The sequence below is a fragment of the Triticum urartu genome, chromosome 1A, assembly GCF_056163025.1.
Source record: "Triticum urartu cultivar PI428250 chromosome 1A, HENAU_Tu73, whole genome shotgun sequence".
Taxonomy (NCBI): Eukaryota; Viridiplantae; Streptophyta; class Magnoliopsida; order Poales; family Poaceae; genus Triticum; species Triticum urartu.
Genome location: NC_141873.1, coordinates 38,022,518 through 38,036,222, shown reverse-complemented (window position 1 = coordinate 38,036,222; position 13,705 = coordinate 38,022,518). Strand labels below are relative to the sequence as shown.

General features: G+C 48.9%; 38 non-coding genes and 3 pseudogenes across 38 annotated transcripts; all 41 read right to left on the bottom strand.

The window, feature by feature from the left end:
- Positions 1-102: 102 nt before the first annotated feature.
- Positions 103-221, bottom strand: LOC147989297 (5S ribosomal RNA). Its single transcript, XR_015614818.1, has one exon. It is a non-coding gene; the product is annotated as a 5S ribosomal RNA (ribosomal RNA).
- Positions 222-429: 208 nt separating this feature from the next.
- On the bottom strand, positions 430-548 carry LOC147989296 (5S ribosomal RNA). Its single transcript, XR_015614817.1, has one exon. It is a non-coding gene; the product is annotated as a 5S ribosomal RNA (ribosomal RNA).
- A 209-nt stretch (positions 549-757) lies between these two features.
- Positions 758-876, bottom strand: LOC147989295 (5S ribosomal RNA). Its single transcript, XR_015614133.1, has one exon. It is a non-coding gene; the product is annotated as a 5S ribosomal RNA (ribosomal RNA).
- Positions 877-1,085: 209 nt separating this feature from the next.
- LOC147989294 (5S ribosomal RNA) lies at positions 1,086-1,204 on the bottom strand. Its single transcript, XR_015614816.1, has one exon. It is a non-coding gene; the product is annotated as a 5S ribosomal RNA (ribosomal RNA).
- Positions 1,205-1,413: 209 nt separating this feature from the next.
- On the bottom strand, positions 1,414-1,532 carry LOC147989293 (5S ribosomal RNA). The gene has a single exon (XR_015614251.1). It is a non-coding gene; the product is annotated as a 5S ribosomal RNA (ribosomal RNA).
- A 209-nt stretch (positions 1,533-1,741) lies between these two features.
- Positions 1,742-1,860, bottom strand: LOC147989292 (5S ribosomal RNA). Its single transcript, XR_015614193.1, has one exon. It is a non-coding gene; the product is annotated as a 5S ribosomal RNA (ribosomal RNA).
- A 209-nt stretch (positions 1,861-2,069) lies between these two features.
- LOC147989291 (5S ribosomal RNA) lies at positions 2,070-2,188 on the bottom strand. The gene has a single exon (XR_015614815.1). It is a non-coding gene; the product is annotated as a 5S ribosomal RNA (ribosomal RNA).
- Positions 2,189-2,397: 209 nt separating this feature from the next.
- LOC147989290 (5S ribosomal RNA) lies at positions 2,398-2,516 on the bottom strand. Its single transcript, XR_015614814.1, has one exon. It is a non-coding gene; the product is annotated as a 5S ribosomal RNA (ribosomal RNA).
- A 209-nt stretch (positions 2,517-2,725) lies between these two features.
- Positions 2,726-2,844, bottom strand: LOC147989289 (5S ribosomal RNA). Its single transcript, XR_015614813.1, has one exon. It is a non-coding gene; the product is annotated as a 5S ribosomal RNA (ribosomal RNA).
- Positions 2,845-3,053: 209 nt separating this feature from the next.
- Positions 3,054-3,172, bottom strand: LOC147989288 (5S ribosomal RNA). Its single transcript, XR_015614812.1, has one exon. It is a non-coding gene; the product is annotated as a 5S ribosomal RNA (ribosomal RNA).
- A 209-nt stretch (positions 3,173-3,381) lies between these two features.
- LOC147989287 (5S ribosomal RNA) lies at positions 3,382-3,500 on the bottom strand. Its single transcript, XR_015614205.1, has one exon. It is a non-coding gene; the product is annotated as a 5S ribosomal RNA (ribosomal RNA).
- Positions 3,501-3,709: 209 nt separating this feature from the next.
- On the bottom strand, positions 3,710-3,828 carry LOC147989286 (5S ribosomal RNA). Its single transcript, XR_015614811.1, has one exon. It is a non-coding gene; the product is annotated as a 5S ribosomal RNA (ribosomal RNA).
- A 209-nt stretch (positions 3,829-4,037) lies between these two features.
- On the bottom strand, positions 4,038-4,156 carry LOC147989285 (5S ribosomal RNA). The gene has a single exon (XR_015614810.1). It is a non-coding gene; the product is annotated as a 5S ribosomal RNA (ribosomal RNA).
- Positions 4,157-4,365: 209 nt separating this feature from the next.
- On the bottom strand, positions 4,366-4,484 carry LOC147989284 (5S ribosomal RNA). The gene has a single exon (XR_015614809.1). It is a non-coding gene; the product is annotated as a 5S ribosomal RNA (ribosomal RNA).
- Positions 4,485-4,693: 209 nt separating this feature from the next.
- LOC147989283 (5S ribosomal RNA) lies at positions 4,694-4,812 on the bottom strand. Its single transcript, XR_015614808.1, has one exon. It is a non-coding gene; the product is annotated as a 5S ribosomal RNA (ribosomal RNA).
- Positions 4,813-5,021: 209 nt separating this feature from the next.
- On the bottom strand, positions 5,022-5,140 carry LOC147989282 (5S ribosomal RNA). The gene has a single exon (XR_015614807.1). It is a non-coding gene; the product is annotated as a 5S ribosomal RNA (ribosomal RNA).
- Positions 5,141-5,348: 208 nt separating this feature from the next.
- On the bottom strand, positions 5,349-5,462 carry LOC147989281 (5S ribosomal RNA; annotated as a pseudogene).
- A 293-nt stretch (positions 5,463-5,755) lies between these two features.
- On the bottom strand, positions 5,756-5,874 carry LOC147989280 (5S ribosomal RNA). Its single transcript, XR_015614806.1, has one exon. It is a non-coding gene; the product is annotated as a 5S ribosomal RNA (ribosomal RNA).
- A 209-nt stretch (positions 5,875-6,083) lies between these two features.
- Positions 6,084-6,202, bottom strand: LOC147989279 (5S ribosomal RNA). Its single transcript, XR_015614805.1, has one exon. It is a non-coding gene; the product is annotated as a 5S ribosomal RNA (ribosomal RNA).
- A 209-nt stretch (positions 6,203-6,411) lies between these two features.
- Positions 6,412-6,530, bottom strand: LOC147989278 (5S ribosomal RNA). Its single transcript, XR_015614804.1, has one exon. It is a non-coding gene; the product is annotated as a 5S ribosomal RNA (ribosomal RNA).
- Positions 6,531-6,739: 209 nt separating this feature from the next.
- On the bottom strand, positions 6,740-6,858 carry LOC147989277 (5S ribosomal RNA). The gene has a single exon (XR_015614396.1). It is a non-coding gene; the product is annotated as a 5S ribosomal RNA (ribosomal RNA).
- Positions 6,859-7,067: 209 nt separating this feature from the next.
- LOC147989276 (5S ribosomal RNA) lies at positions 7,068-7,186 on the bottom strand. Its single transcript, XR_015614803.1, has one exon. It is a non-coding gene; the product is annotated as a 5S ribosomal RNA (ribosomal RNA).
- Positions 7,187-7,395: 209 nt separating this feature from the next.
- On the bottom strand, positions 7,396-7,514 carry LOC147989275 (5S ribosomal RNA). Its single transcript, XR_015614802.1, has one exon. It is a non-coding gene; the product is annotated as a 5S ribosomal RNA (ribosomal RNA).
- A 209-nt stretch (positions 7,515-7,723) lies between these two features.
- LOC147989274 (5S ribosomal RNA) lies at positions 7,724-7,842 on the bottom strand. Its single transcript, XR_015614801.1, has one exon. It is a non-coding gene; the product is annotated as a 5S ribosomal RNA (ribosomal RNA).
- A 209-nt stretch (positions 7,843-8,051) lies between these two features.
- LOC147989273 (5S ribosomal RNA) lies at positions 8,052-8,170 on the bottom strand. Its single transcript, XR_015614800.1, has one exon. It is a non-coding gene; the product is annotated as a 5S ribosomal RNA (ribosomal RNA).
- Positions 8,171-8,379: 209 nt separating this feature from the next.
- Positions 8,380-8,498, bottom strand: LOC147989272 (5S ribosomal RNA). The gene has a single exon (XR_015614798.1). It is a non-coding gene; the product is annotated as a 5S ribosomal RNA (ribosomal RNA).
- Positions 8,499-8,707: 209 nt separating this feature from the next.
- On the bottom strand, positions 8,708-8,826 carry LOC147989271 (5S ribosomal RNA). Its single transcript, XR_015614797.1, has one exon. It is a non-coding gene; the product is annotated as a 5S ribosomal RNA (ribosomal RNA).
- Positions 8,827-9,035: 209 nt separating this feature from the next.
- Positions 9,036-9,154, bottom strand: LOC147989270 (5S ribosomal RNA). The gene has a single exon (XR_015614204.1). It is a non-coding gene; the product is annotated as a 5S ribosomal RNA (ribosomal RNA).
- Positions 9,155-9,363: 209 nt separating this feature from the next.
- Positions 9,364-9,482, bottom strand: LOC147989269 (5S ribosomal RNA). The gene has a single exon (XR_015614796.1). It is a non-coding gene; the product is annotated as a 5S ribosomal RNA (ribosomal RNA).
- A 209-nt stretch (positions 9,483-9,691) lies between these two features.
- Positions 9,692-9,810, bottom strand: LOC147989268 (5S ribosomal RNA). Its single transcript, XR_015614795.1, has one exon. It is a non-coding gene; the product is annotated as a 5S ribosomal RNA (ribosomal RNA).
- Positions 9,811-10,019: 209 nt separating this feature from the next.
- Positions 10,020-10,138, bottom strand: LOC147989267 (5S ribosomal RNA). Its single transcript, XR_015614794.1, has one exon. It is a non-coding gene; the product is annotated as a 5S ribosomal RNA (ribosomal RNA).
- Positions 10,139-10,347: 209 nt separating this feature from the next.
- LOC147989266 (5S ribosomal RNA) lies at positions 10,348-10,466 on the bottom strand. Its single transcript, XR_015614183.1, has one exon. It is a non-coding gene; the product is annotated as a 5S ribosomal RNA (ribosomal RNA).
- A 209-nt stretch (positions 10,467-10,675) lies between these two features.
- On the bottom strand, positions 10,676-10,794 carry LOC147989265 (5S ribosomal RNA). Its single transcript, XR_015614793.1, has one exon. It is a non-coding gene; the product is annotated as a 5S ribosomal RNA (ribosomal RNA).
- Positions 10,795-11,002: 208 nt separating this feature from the next.
- On the bottom strand, positions 11,003-11,116 carry LOC147989264 (5S ribosomal RNA; annotated as a pseudogene).
- Positions 11,117-11,409: 293 nt separating this feature from the next.
- On the bottom strand, positions 11,410-11,528 carry LOC147989263 (5S ribosomal RNA). Its single transcript, XR_015614792.1, has one exon. It is a non-coding gene; the product is annotated as a 5S ribosomal RNA (ribosomal RNA).
- A 209-nt stretch (positions 11,529-11,737) lies between these two features.
- On the bottom strand, positions 11,738-11,856 carry LOC147989262 (5S ribosomal RNA). Its single transcript, XR_015614791.1, has one exon. It is a non-coding gene; the product is annotated as a 5S ribosomal RNA (ribosomal RNA).
- Positions 11,857-12,065: 209 nt separating this feature from the next.
- Positions 12,066-12,184, bottom strand: LOC147989261 (5S ribosomal RNA). The gene has a single exon (XR_015614790.1). It is a non-coding gene; the product is annotated as a 5S ribosomal RNA (ribosomal RNA).
- Positions 12,185-12,393: 209 nt separating this feature from the next.
- On the bottom strand, positions 12,394-12,512 carry LOC147989260 (5S ribosomal RNA). Its single transcript, XR_015614384.1, has one exon. It is a non-coding gene; the product is annotated as a 5S ribosomal RNA (ribosomal RNA).
- A 209-nt stretch (positions 12,513-12,721) lies between these two features.
- On the bottom strand, positions 12,722-12,840 carry LOC147989259 (5S ribosomal RNA). Its single transcript, XR_015614789.1, has one exon. It is a non-coding gene; the product is annotated as a 5S ribosomal RNA (ribosomal RNA).
- A 209-nt stretch (positions 12,841-13,049) lies between these two features.
- Positions 13,050-13,168, bottom strand: LOC147989258 (5S ribosomal RNA). Its single transcript, XR_015614788.1, has one exon. It is a non-coding gene; the product is annotated as a 5S ribosomal RNA (ribosomal RNA).
- A 209-nt stretch (positions 13,169-13,377) lies between these two features.
- On the bottom strand, positions 13,378-13,491 carry LOC147989257 (5S ribosomal RNA; annotated as a pseudogene).
- Positions 13,492-13,705: the final 214 nt, after the last annotated feature.

Below are 13,705 nucleotides of genomic sequence, written 5' to 3'. Positions count from 1 at the left end.
CGAGCTAAACTTACCGCAAACGTGCAAAATAATAAAACGTGGTAAATATATGTCGCGGCCGTGAGTTTTCTTTTGCACGCCGCGCAAAAAAAATTTAAAAAGGGAATGCAACACGAGGACTTCCCAGGAGGTCACCCATCCTAGTACTACTCTCGCCCAAGCACGCTTAACTTCGGAGTTCTGATGGGATCCGGTGCTTTAGTGCTGGTATGATCGCATCCGACATGTTACCCCCGTCTTCGTCCCTTATGCTTGCCCCTCCCAGCTCCACTACAAAGACGATTGTACTTTGCTTTCCCCGCCGCTACACGCGTGAATAATGACCAACGAGCTAAAACTTACCGCAAATGTGCAAAATAATAAAACGTGGTAAATATATGTCGCGGCCGTGAGTTTTCTTTTGCACGCCGCGAAAAAAAAATTAAAAAGGGAATGCAACACGAGGACTTCCCAGGAGGTCACCCATCCTAGTACTACTCTCGCCCAAGCACGCTTAACTTCGGAGTTCTGATGGGATCCGGTGCTTTAGTGCTGGTATGATCGCATCCGACATGTTACCCCCGTCTTCGTCCCTTATGCTTGCCCCTCCCAGCTCCACTACAAAGACGATCGTACTTTGCTTTCCCCGCCGCTACACGCGTGAATAATGACCAACGAGCTAAAACTTACCGCAAACGTGCAAAATAATAAAACGTGGTAAATATATGTCGCGGCCGTGAGTTTTCTTTTGCACGCCGCGCAAAAAAAATTTAAAAAGGGAATGCAACACGAGGACTTCCCAGGAGGTCACCCATCCTAGTACTACTCTCGCCCAAGCACGCTTAACTTCGGAGTTCTGATGGGATCCGGTGCTTTAGTGCTGGTATGATTGCATCCGACATGTTACCCCCGTCTTCGTCCCTTATGCTTGCCCCTCCCAGCTCCACTACAAAGACGATCGTACTTTGCTTTCCCCGCCGCTACACGCGTGAATAATGACCAACGAGCTAAAACTTACCGCAAACGTGCAAAATAATAAAACGTGGTAAATATATGTCGCGGCCGTGAGTTTTCTTTTGCACGCCGCGCAAAAAAAATTTAAAAAGGGAATGCAACACGAGGACTTCCCAGGAGGTCACCCATCCTAGTACTACTCTCGCCCAAGCACGCTTAACTTCGGAGTTCTGATGGGATCCGGTGCTTTAGTGCTGGTATGATCGCATCCGACATGTTACCCCCGTCTTCGTCCCTTATGCTTGCCCCTCCCAGCTCCACTACAAAGACGATCGTACTTTGCTTTCCCCGCCGCTACACGCGTGAATAATGACCAATGAGCTAAAACTTACCGCAAACGTGCAAAATAATAAAACGTGGTAAATATATGTCGCGGCCGTGAGTATTCTTTTGCACGCCGCGCAAAAAAAATTTAAAAAGGGAATGCAACACGAGGACTTCCCAGGAGGTCACCCATCCTAGTACTACTCTCGCCCAAGCACGCTTAACTTCGGAGTTCTGATGGGATCCGGTGCTTTAGTGCTGGTATGATCGCGTCCGACATGTTACCCCCGTCTTCGTCCCTTATGCTTGCCCCTCCCAGCTCCACTACAAAGACGATCGTACTTTGCTTTGCCCGCCGCTACACGCGTGAATAATGACCAACGAGCTAAAACTTACCGCAAACGTGCAAAATAATAAAACGTGGTAAATATATGTCGCGGCCGTGAGTTTTCTTTTGCACGCCGCGCAAAAAAAATTTAAAAAGGGAATGCAACACGAGGACTTCCCCGGAGGTCACCCATCCTAGTACTACTCTCGCCCAAGCACGCTTAACTTCGGAGTTCTGATGGGATCCGGTGCTTTAGTGCTGGTATGATCGCATCCGACATGTTACCCCCGTCTTCGTCCCTTATGCTTGCCCCTCCCAGCTCCACTACAAAGACGATCGTACTTTGCTTTGCCCGCCGCTACACGCGTGAATAATGACCAACGAGCTAAAACTTACCGCAAACGTGCAAAATAATAAAACGTGGTAAATATATGTCGCGGCCGTGAGTTTTCTTTTGCACGCCGCGCAAAAAAAATTTAAAAAGGGAATGCAACACGAGGACTTCCCAGGAGGTCACCCATCCTAGTACTACTCTCGCCCAAGCACGCTTAACTTCGGAGTTCTGATGGGATCCGGTGCTTTAGTGCTGGTATGATCGCATCCGACATGTTACCCCCGTCTTCGTCCGTTATGCTTGCCCCTCCCAGCTCCACTACAAAGACGATCGTACTTTGCTTTCCCCGCCGCTACACGCGTGAATAATGACCAACGAGCTAAAACTTACCGCAAACGTGCAAAATAATAGAACGTGGTAAATATATGTCGCGGCCGTGAGTTCTCTTTTGCACGCCGCGCAAAAAAAATTTAAAAAGGGAATGCAACACGAGGACTTCCCAGGAGGTCACCCATCCTAGTACTACTCTCGCCCAAGCACGCTTAACTTCGGAGTTCTGATGGGATCCGGTGCTTTAGTGCTGGTATGATCGCATCCGACATGTTACCCCCGTCTTCGTCCCTTATGCTTGCCCCTCCCAGCTCCACTACAAAGACGATCGTACTTTGCTTTCCCCGCCGCTACACGCGTGAATAATGACCAACGAGCTAAAACTTACCGCAAACGTGCAAAATAATAAAACGTGGTAAATATATGTCGCGGCCGTGAGTTTTCTTTTGCACGCCGCGCAAAAAAAATTTAAAAAGGGAATGCAACACGAGGACTTCCCAGGAGGTCACCCATCCTAGTACTACTCTCGCCCAAGCACGCTTAACTTCGGAGTTCTGATGGGATCCGGTGCTTTAGTGCTGGTATGATCGCATCCGACATGTTACCCCCGTCTTCGTCCCTTATGCTTGCCCCTCCCAGCTCCACTACAAAGACGATTGTACTTTGCTTTCCCCGCCGCTACACGCGTGAATAATGACCAACGAGCTAAAACTTACCGCAAACGTGCAAAATAATAAAACGTGGTAAATATATGTCGCGGCCGTGAGTTTTCTTTTGCACGCCGCGCAAAAAAAATTTGAAAAGGGAATGCAACACGAGGACTTCCCAGGAGGTCACCCATCCTAGTACTACTCTCGCCCAAGCACGCTTAACTTCGGAGTTCTGATGGGATCCGGTGCTTTAGTGCTGGTATGATCGCATCCGACATGTTACCCCCGTCTTCGTCCCTTATGCTTGCCCCTCCCAGCTCCACTACAAAGACGATCGTACTTTGCTTTCCCCGCCGCTACACGCGTGAATAATGACCAACGAGCTAAAACTTACCGCAAACGTGCAAAATAATAAAACGTGGTAAATATATGTCGCGGCCGTGAGTTTTCTTTTGCACGCCGCGCAAAAAAAATTTAAAAAGGGAATGCAACACGAGGACTTCCCACGAGGTCACCCATCCTAGTACTACTCTCGCCCAAGCACGCTTAACTTCGGAGTTCTGATGGGATCCAGTGCTTTAGTGCTGGTATGATCGCATCCGACATGTTACCCCCGTCTTCGTCCCTTATGCTTGCCCCTCCCAGCTCCACTACAAAGACGATCGTACTTTGCTTTCCCCGCCGCTACACGCGTGAATAATGACCAACGAGCTAAAACTTACCGCAAACGTGCAAAATAATAAAACGTGGTAAATATATGTCGCGGCCGTGAGCTTTCTTTTGCACGCCGCGCAAAAAAAATTTAAAAAGGGAATGCAACACGAGGACTTCCCAGGAGGTCACCCATCCTAGTACTACTCTCGCCCAAGCACGCTTAACTTCGGAGTTCTGATGGGATCCGGTGCTTTAGTGCTGGTATGATCGCATCCGACATGTTACCCCCGTCTTCGTCCCTTATGCTTGCCCCTCCCAGCTCCACTACAAAGACGATCGTACTTTGCTTTCCCCGCCGCTACACGCGTGAATAATGACCAACGAGCTAAAACTTACCGCAAACGTGCAAAATAATAAAACGTGGTAAATATATGTCGCGGCCGTGAGTTTTCTTTTGCACGCCGCGCAAAAAAAATTTAAAAAGGGAATGCAACACGAGGACTTCCCAGGAGGTCACCCATCCTAGTACTACTCTCGCCCAAGCACGCTTAACTTCGGAGTTCTGATGGGATCCGGTGCTTTAGTGCTGGTATGATCGCATCCGACATGTTACCCCCGTCTTCGTCCCTTATGCTTGCCCCTCCCAGCTCCACTACAAAGACGATTGTACTTTGCTTTCCCCGCCGCTACACGCGTGAATAATGACCAACGAGCTAAAACTTACCGCAAACGTGCAAAATAATAAAACGTGGTAAATATATGTCGCGGCCGTGAGTTTTCTTTTGCACGCCGCGCAAAAAAAATTTAAAAAGGGAATGCAACACGAGGACTTCCCAGGAGGTCACCCATCCTAGTACTACTCTCGCCCAAGCACGCTTAACTTCGGAGTTCTGATGGGATCCGGTGCTTTAGTGCTGGTATGATCGCATCCGACATGTTACCCCCGTCTTCGTCCCTTATGCTTGCCCCTCCCAGCTCCACTACAAAGACGATTGTACTTTGCTTTCCCCGCCGCTACACGCGTGAATAATGACCAACGAGCTAAAACTTACCGCAAACGTGCAAAATAATAAAACGTGGTAAATATATGTCGCGGCCGTGAGTTTTCTTTTGCACGCCGCGCAAAAAAAATTTAAAAAGGGAATGCAACACGAGGACTTCCCAGGAGGTCACCCATCCTAGTACTACTCTCGCCCAAGCACGCTTAACTTCGGAGTTCTGATGGGATCCGGTGCTTTAGTGCTGGTATGATCGCATCCGACATGTTACCCCCGTCTTCGTCCCTTATGCTTGCCCCTCCCAGCTCCACTACAAAGACGATCGTACTTTGCTTTCCCCGCCGCTACACGCGTGAATAATGACCAACGAGCTAAAACTTACCGCAAACGTGCAAAATAATAAAACGTGGTAAATATATGTCGCGGCCGTGAGTTTTCTTTTGCACGCCGCGCAAAAAAAATTTAAAAAGGGAATGCAACACGAGGACTTCCCAGGAGGTCACCCATCCTAGTACTACTCTCGCCCAAGCACGCTTAACTTCGGAGTTCTGATGGGATCCGGTGCTTTAGTGCTGGTATGATCGCATCCGACATGTTACCCCCGTCTTCGTCCCTTATGCTTGCCCCTCCCAGCTCCACTACAAAGACGATCGTACTTTGCTTTCCCCGCCGCTACACGCGTGAATAATGACCAACGAGCTAAAACTTACCGCAAACGTGCAAAATAATAAAACGTGGTAAATATAGTCGCGGCCGTGAGTTTTCTTTTGCACGCCGCGCAAAAAAAATTTAAAAAGGGAATGCAACACGAGGACTTCCCAGGAGGTCACCCATCCTAGTACTACTCTCGGCCAAGCACGCTTAACTTCGGAGTTCTGATGGGATCCGGTGCTTTAGTGCTGGTATCACCCATCCTAGTACTACTCTCGCCCAAGCACGCTTAACTTCGGAGTTCTGATGGGATCCGGTGCTTTAGTGCTGGTATGATCGCATCCGACATGTTACCCCCGTCTTCGTCCCTTATGCTTGCCCCTCCCAGCTCCACTACAAAGACGATCGTACTTTGTTTTCCCCGCCGCTACACGCGTGAATAATGACCAACGAGCTAAAACTTACCGCAAACGTGCAAAATAATAAAACGTGGTAAATATATGTCGCGGCCGTGAGTTTTCTTTTGCACGCCGCGCAAAAAAAATTTAAAAAGGGAATGCAACACGAGGACTTCCCAGGAGGTCACCCATCCTAGTACTACTCTCGCCCAAGCACGCTTAACTTCGGAGTTCTGATGGGATCCGGTGCTTTAGTGCTGGTATGATCGCATCCGACATGTTACCCCTGTCTTCGTCCCTTATGCTTGCCCCTCCCAGCTCCACTACAAAGACGATTGTACTTTGCTTTCCCCGCCGCTACACGCGTGAATAATGACCAACGAGCTAAAACTTACCGCAAACGTGCAAAATAATAAAACGTGGTAAATATATGTCGCGGCCGTGAGTTTTCTTTTGCACGCCGCGCAAAAAAAATTTAAAAAGGGAATGCAACACGAGGACTTCCCAGGAGGTCACCCATCCTAGTACTACTCTCGCCCAAGCACGCTTAACTTCGGAGTTCTGATGGGATCCGGTGCTTTAGTGCTGGTATGATCGCATCCGACATGTTACCCCCGTCTTCGTCCCTTATGCTTGCCCCTCCCAGCTCCACTACAAAGACGATCGTACTTTGCTTTCCCCGCCGCTACACGCGTGAATAATGACCAACGAGCTAAAACTTACCGCAAACGTGCAAAATAATAAAACGTGGTAAATATATGTCGCGGCCGTGAGTTTTCTTTTGCACGCCGCGCAAAAAAAATTTAAAAAGGGAATGCAACACGAGGACTTCCCAGGAGGTCACCCATCCTAGTACTACTCTCGCCCAAGCACGCTTAACTTCGGAGTTCTGATGGGATCCGGTGCTTTAGTGCTGGTATGATCGCATCCGACATGTTACCCCCGTCTTCGTCCCTTATGCTTGCCCCTCCCAGCTCCACTACAAAGACGATTGTACTTTGCTTTCCCCGCCGCTACACGCGTGAATAATGACCAACGAGCTAAAACTTACCGCAAACGTGCAAAATAATAAAACGTGGTAAATATATGTCGCGGCCGTGAGTTTTCTTTTGCACGCCGCGCAAAAAAAATTTAAAAAGGGAATGCAACACGAGGACTTCCCAGGAGGTCACCCATCCTAGTACTACTCTCGCCCAAGCACGCTTAACTTCTGAGTTTTGATGGGATCCGGTGCTTTAGTGCTGGTATGATCGCATCCGACATGTTACCCCCGTCTTCGTCCCTTATGCTTGCCCCTCCCAGCTCCACTACAAAGACGATTGTACTTTGCTTTCCCCGCCGCTACACGCGTGAATAATGACCAACGAGCTAAAACTTACCGCAAACGTGCAAAATAATAAAACGTGGTAAATATATGTCGCGGCCGTGAGTTTTCTTTTGCACGCCGCGCAAAAAAAATTTAAAAAGGGAATGCAACACGAGGACTTCCCAGGAGGTCACCCATCCTAGTACTACTCTCGCCCAAGCACGCTTAACTTCGGAGTTCTGATGGGATCCGGTGCTTTAGTGCTGGTATGATCGCATCCGACATGTTACCCCCGTCTTCGTCCCTTATGCTTGCCCCTCCCAGCTCCACTACAAAGACGATTGTACTTTGCTTTCCCCGCCGCTACACGCGTGAATAATGACCAACGAGCTAAAACTTACCGCAAACGTGCAAAATAATAAAACGTGGTAAATATATGTCGCGGCCGTGAGTTTTCTTTCGCACGCCGCGCAAAAAAAATTTAAAAAGGGAATGCAACACGAGGACTTCCCAGGAGGTCACCCATCCTAGTACTACTCTCGCCCAAGCACGCTTAACTTCGGAGTTCTGATGGGATCCGGTGCTTTAGTGCTGGTATGATCGCATCCGACATGTTACCCCCGTCTTCGTCCCTTATGCTTGCCCCTCCCAGCTCCACTACAAAGACGATTGTACTTTGCTTTCCCCGCCGCTACACGCGTGAATAATAACCAACGAGCTAAAACTTACCGCAAACGTGCAAAATAATAAAACGTGGTAAATATATGTCGCGGCCGTGAGTTTTCTTTTGCACGCCGCGCAAAAAAAATTTAAAAAGGGAATGCAACACGAGGACTTCCCAGGAGGTCACCCATCCTAGTACTACTCTCGCCCAAGCACGCTTAACTTCGGAGTTCTGATGGGATCCGGTGCTTTAGTGCTGGTATGATCGCATCCGACATGTTACCCCCGTCTTCGTCCCTTATGCTTGCCCCTCCCAGCTCCACTACAAAGACGATTGTACTTTGCTTTCCCCGCCGCTACACGCGTGAATAATGACCAACGAGCTAAAACTTACCGCAAACGTGCAAAATAATAAAACGTGGTAAATATATGTCGCGGCCGTGAGTTTTCTTTTGCACGCCGCGCAAAAAAAATTTAAAAAGGGAATGCAACACGAGGACTTCCCAGGAGGTCACCCATCCTAGTACTACTCTCGCCCAAGCACGCTTAACTTCGGAGTTCTGATGGGATCCGGTGCTTTAGTGCTGGTATGATCGCATCCGACATGTTACCCCCGTCTTCGTCCCTTATGCTTGCCCCTCCCAGCTCCACTACAAAGACGATCGTACTTTGCTTTCCCCGCCGCTACACGCGTGAATAATGACCAACGAGCTAAAACTTACCGCAAACGTGCAAAATAATAAAACGTGGTAAATATATGTCGCGGCCGTGAGTTTTCTTTTGCACGCCGCGCAAAAAAAATTTAAAAAGGGAATGCAACACGAGGACTTCCCAGGAGGTCACCCATCCTAGTACTACTCTCGCCCAAGCACGCTTAACTTCGGAGTTCTGATGGGATCCGGTGCTTTAGTGCTGGTATGATCGCATCCGACATGTTACCCCCGTCTTCGTCCCTTATGCTTGCCCCTCCCAGCTCCACTACAAAGACGATTGTACTTTGCTTTCCCCGCCGCTACACGCGTGAATAATGACCAACGAGCTAAAACTTACCGCAAACGTGCAAAATAATAAAACGTGGTAAATATATGTCGCGGCCGTGAGTTTTCTTTTGCACGCCGCGCAAAAAAAATTTGAAAAGGGAATGCAACACGAGGACTTCCCAGGAGGTCACCCATCCTAGTACTACTCTCGCCCAAGCACGCTTAACTTCGGAGTTCTGATGGGATCCGGTGCTTTAGTGCTGGTATGATCGCATCCGACATGTTACCCCCGTCTTCGTCCCTTATGCTTGCCCCTCCCAGCTCCACTACAAAGACGATCGTACTTTGCTTTCCCCGCCGCTACACGCGTGAATAATGACCAACGAGCTAAAACTTACCGCAAACGTGCAAAATAATAAAACGTGGTAAATATATGTCGCGGCCGTGAGTTTTCTTTTGCACGCCGCGCAAAAAAAATTTAAAAAGGGAATGCAACACGAGGACTTCCCACGAGGTCACCCATCCTAGTACTACTCTCGCCCAAGCACGCTTAACTTCGGAGTTCTGATGGGATCCAGTGCTTTAGTGCTGGTATGATCGCATCCGACATGTTACCCCCGTCTTCGTCCCTTATGCTTGCCCCTCCCAGCTCCACTACAAAGACGATCGTACTTTGCTTTCCCCGCCGCTACACGCGTGAATAATGACCAACGAGCTAAAACTTACCGCAAACGTGCAAAATAATAAAACGTGGTAAATATATGTCGCGGCCGTGAGCTTTCTTTTGCACGCCGCGCAAAAAAAATTTAAAAAGGGAATGCAACACGAGGACTTCCCAGGAGGTCACCCATCCTAGTACTACTCTCGCCCAAGCACGCTTAACTTCGGAGTTCTGATGGGATCCGGTGCTTTAGTGCTGGTATGATCGCATCCGACATGTTACCCCCGTCTTCGTCCCTTATGCTTGCCCCTCCCAGCTCCACTACAAAGACGATCGTACTTTGCTTTCCCCGCCGCTACACGCGTGAATAATGACCAACGAGCTAAAACTTACCGCAAACGTGCAAAATAATAAAACGTGGTAAATATATGTCGCGGCCGTGAGTTTTCTTTTGCACGCCGCGCAAAAAAAATTTAAAAAGGGAATGCAACACGAGGACTTCCCAGGAGGTCACCCATCCTAGTACTACTCTCGCCCAAGCACGCTTAACTTCGGAGTTCTGATGGGATCCGGTGCTTTAGTGCTGGTATGATCGCATCCGACATGTTACCCCCGTCTTCGTCCCTTATGCTTGCCCCTCCCAGCTCCACTACAAAGACGATTGTACTTTGCTTTCCCCGCCGCTACACGCGTGAATAATGACCAACGAGCTAAAACTTACCGCAAACGTGCAAAATAATAAAACGTGGTAAATATATGTCGCGGCCGTGAGTTTTCTTTTGCACGCCGCGCAAAAAAAATTTAAAAAGGGAATGCAACACGAGGACTTCCCAGGAGGTCACCCATCCTAGTACTACTCTCGCCCAAGCACGCTTAACTTCGGAGTTCTGATGGGATCCGGTGCTTTAGTGCTGGTATGATCGCATCCGACATGTTACCCCCGTCTTCGTCCCTTATGCTTGCCCCTCCCAGCTCCACTACAAAGACGATTGTACTTTGCTTTCCCCGCCGCTACACGCGTGAATAATGACCAACGAGCTAAAACTTACCGCAAACGTGCAAAATAATAAAACGTGGTAAATATATGTCGCGGCCGTGAGTTTTCTTTTGCACGCCGCGCAAAAAAAATTTAAAAAGGGAATGCAACACGAGGACTTCCCAGGAGGTCACCCATCCTAGTACTACTCTCGCCCAAGCACACTTAACTTCGGAGTTCTAATGGGATCCGGTGCTTTAGTGCTGGTATGATCGCATCCGACATGTTACCCCCGTCTTCGTCCCTTATGCTTGCCCCTCCCAGCTCCACTACAAAGACGATCGTACTTTGCTTTCCCCGCCGCTACACGCGTGAATAATGACCAACGAGCTAAAACTTACCGCAAACGTGCAAAATAATAAAACGTGGTAAATATATGTCGCGGCCGTGAGTTTTCTTTTGCACGCCGCGCAAAAAAAATTTAAAAAGGGAATGCAACACGAGGACTTCCCAGGAGGTCACCCATCCTAGTACTACTCTCGCCCAAGCACGCTTAACTTCGGAGTTCTGATGGGATCCGGTGCTTTAGTGCTGGTATGATCGCATCCGACATGTTACCCCCGTCTTCGTCCCTTATGCTTGCCCCTCCCAGCTCCACTACAAAGACGATCGTACTTTGCTTTCCCCGCCGCTACACGCGTGAATAATGACCAACGAGCTAAAACTTACCGCAAACGTGCAAAATAATAAAACGTGGTAAATATAGTCGCGGCCGTGAGTTTTCTTTTGCACGCCGCGCAAAAAAAATTTAAAAAGGGAATGCAACACGAGGACTTCCCAGGAGGTCACCCATCCTAGTACTACTCTCGGCCAAGCACGCTTAACTTCGGAGTTCTGATGGGATCCGGTGCTTTAGTGCTGGTATCACCCATCCTAGTACTACTCTCGCCCAAGCACGCTTAACTTCGGAGTTCTGATGGGATCCGGTGCTTTAGTGCTGGTATGATCGCATCCGACATGTTACCCCCGTCTTCGTCCCTTATGCTTGCCCCTCCCAGCTCCACTACAAAGACGATCGTACTTTGTTTTCCCCGCCGCTACACGCGTGAATAATGACCAACGAGCTAAAACTTACCGCAAACGTGCAAAATAATAAAACGTGGTAAATATATGTCGCGGCCGTGAGTTTTCTTTTGCACGCCGCGCAAAAAAAATTTAAAAAGGGAATGCAACACGAGGACTTCCCAGGAGGTCACCCATCCTAGTACTACTCTCGCCCAAGCACGCTTAACTTCGGAGTTCTGATGGGATCCGGTGCTTTAGTGCTGGTATGATCGCATCCGACATGTTACCCCTGTCTTCGTCCCTTATGCTTGCCCCTCCCAGCTCCACTACAAAGACGATTGTACTTTGCTTTCCACGCCGCTACACGCGTGAATAATGACCAACGAGCTAAAACTTACCGCAAACGTGCAAAATAATAAAACGTGGTAAATATATGTCGCGGCCGTGAGTTTTCTTTTGCACGCCGCGCAAAAAAAATTTAAAAAGGGAATGCAACACGAGGACTTCCCAGGAGGTCACCCATCCTAGTACTACTCTCGCCCAAGCACGCTTAACTTCGGAGTTCTGATGGGATCCGGTGCTTTAGTGCTGGTATGATCGCATCCGACATGTTACCCCCGTCTTCGTCCCTTATGCTTGCCCCTCCCAGCTCCACTACAAAGACGATCGTACTTTGCTTTCCCCGCCGCTACACGCGTGAATAATGACCAACGAGCTAAAACTTACCGCAAACGTGCAAAATAATAAAACGTGGTAAATATATGTCGCGGCCGTGAGTTTTCTTTTGCACGCCGCGCAAAAAAAATTTAAAAAGGGAATGCAACACGAGGACTTCCCAGGAGGTCACCCATCCTAGTACTACTCTCGCCCAAGCACGCTTAACTTCGGAGTTCTGATGGGATCCGGTGCTTTAGTGCTGGTATGATCGCATCCGACATGTTACCCCCGTCTTCGTCCCTTATGCTTGCCCCTCCCAGCTCCACTACAAAGACGATTGTACTTTGCTTTCCCCGCCGCTACACGCGTGAATAATGACCAACGAGCTAAAACTTACCGCAAACGTGCAAAATAATAAAACGTGGTAAATATATGTCGCGGCCGTGAGTTTTCTTTTGCACGCCGCGCAAAAAAAATTTAAAAAGGGAATGCAACACGAGGACTTCCCAGGAGGTCACCCATCCTAGTACTACTCTCGCCCAAGCACGCTTAACTTCGGAGTTTTGATGGGATCCGGTGCTTTAGTGCTGGTATGATCGCATCTGACATGTTACCCCCGTCTTCGTCCCTTATGCTTGCCCCTCCCAGCTCCACTACAAAGACGATTGTACTTTGCTTTCCCCGCCGCTACACGCGTGAATAATGACCAACGAGCTAAAACTTACCGCAAACGTGCAAAATAATAAAACGTGGTAAATATATGTCGCGGCCGTGAGTTTTCTTTTGCACGCCGCGCAAAAAAAATTTAAAAAGGGAATGCAACACGAGGACTTCCCAGGAGGTCACCCATCCTAGTACTACTCTCGCCCAAGCACGCTTAACTTCGGAGTTCTGATGGGATCCGGTGCTTTAGTGCTGGTATGATCGCATCCGACATGTTACCCCCGTCTTCGTCCCTTATGCTTGCCCCTCCCAGCTCCACTACAAAGACGATTGTACTTTGCTTTCCCCGCCGCTACACGCGTGAATAATGACCAACGAGCTAAAACTTACCGCAAACGTGCAAAATAATAAAACGTGGTAAATATATGTCGCGGCCGTGAGTTTTCTTTTGCACGCCGCGCAAAAAAAATTTAAAAAGGGAATGCAACACGAGGACTTCCCAGGAGGTCACCCATCCTAGTACTACTCTCGCCCAAGCACGCTTAACTTCGGAGTTCTGATGGGATCCGGTGCTTTAGTGCTGGTATGATCGCATCCGACATGTTACCCCCGTCTTCGTCCCTTATGCTTGCCCCTCCCAGCTCCACTACAAAGACGATCGTACTTTGCTTTCCCCGCCGCTACACGCGTGAATAATGACCAACGAGCTAAAACTTACCGCAAACGTGCAAAATAATAAAACGTGGTAAATATATGTCGCGGCCGTGAGTTTTCTTTTGCACGCCGCGCAAAAAAAATTTAAAAAGGGAATGCAACACGAGGACTTCCCAGGAGGTCACCCATCCTAGTACTACTCTCGCCCAAGCACGCTTAACTTCGGAGTTCTGATGGGATCCGGTGCTTTAGTGCTGGTATCACCCATCCTAGTACTACTCTCGCCCAAGCACGCTTAACTTCGGAGTTCTGATGGGATCCGGTGCTTTAGTGCTGGTATGATCGCATCCGACATGTTACCCCCGTCTTCGTCCCTTATGCTTGCCCCTCCCAGCTCCACTACAAAGACGATCGTACTTTGTTTTCCCCGCCGCTACACGCGTGAATAATGACCAACGAGCTAAAACTTACCGCAAACGT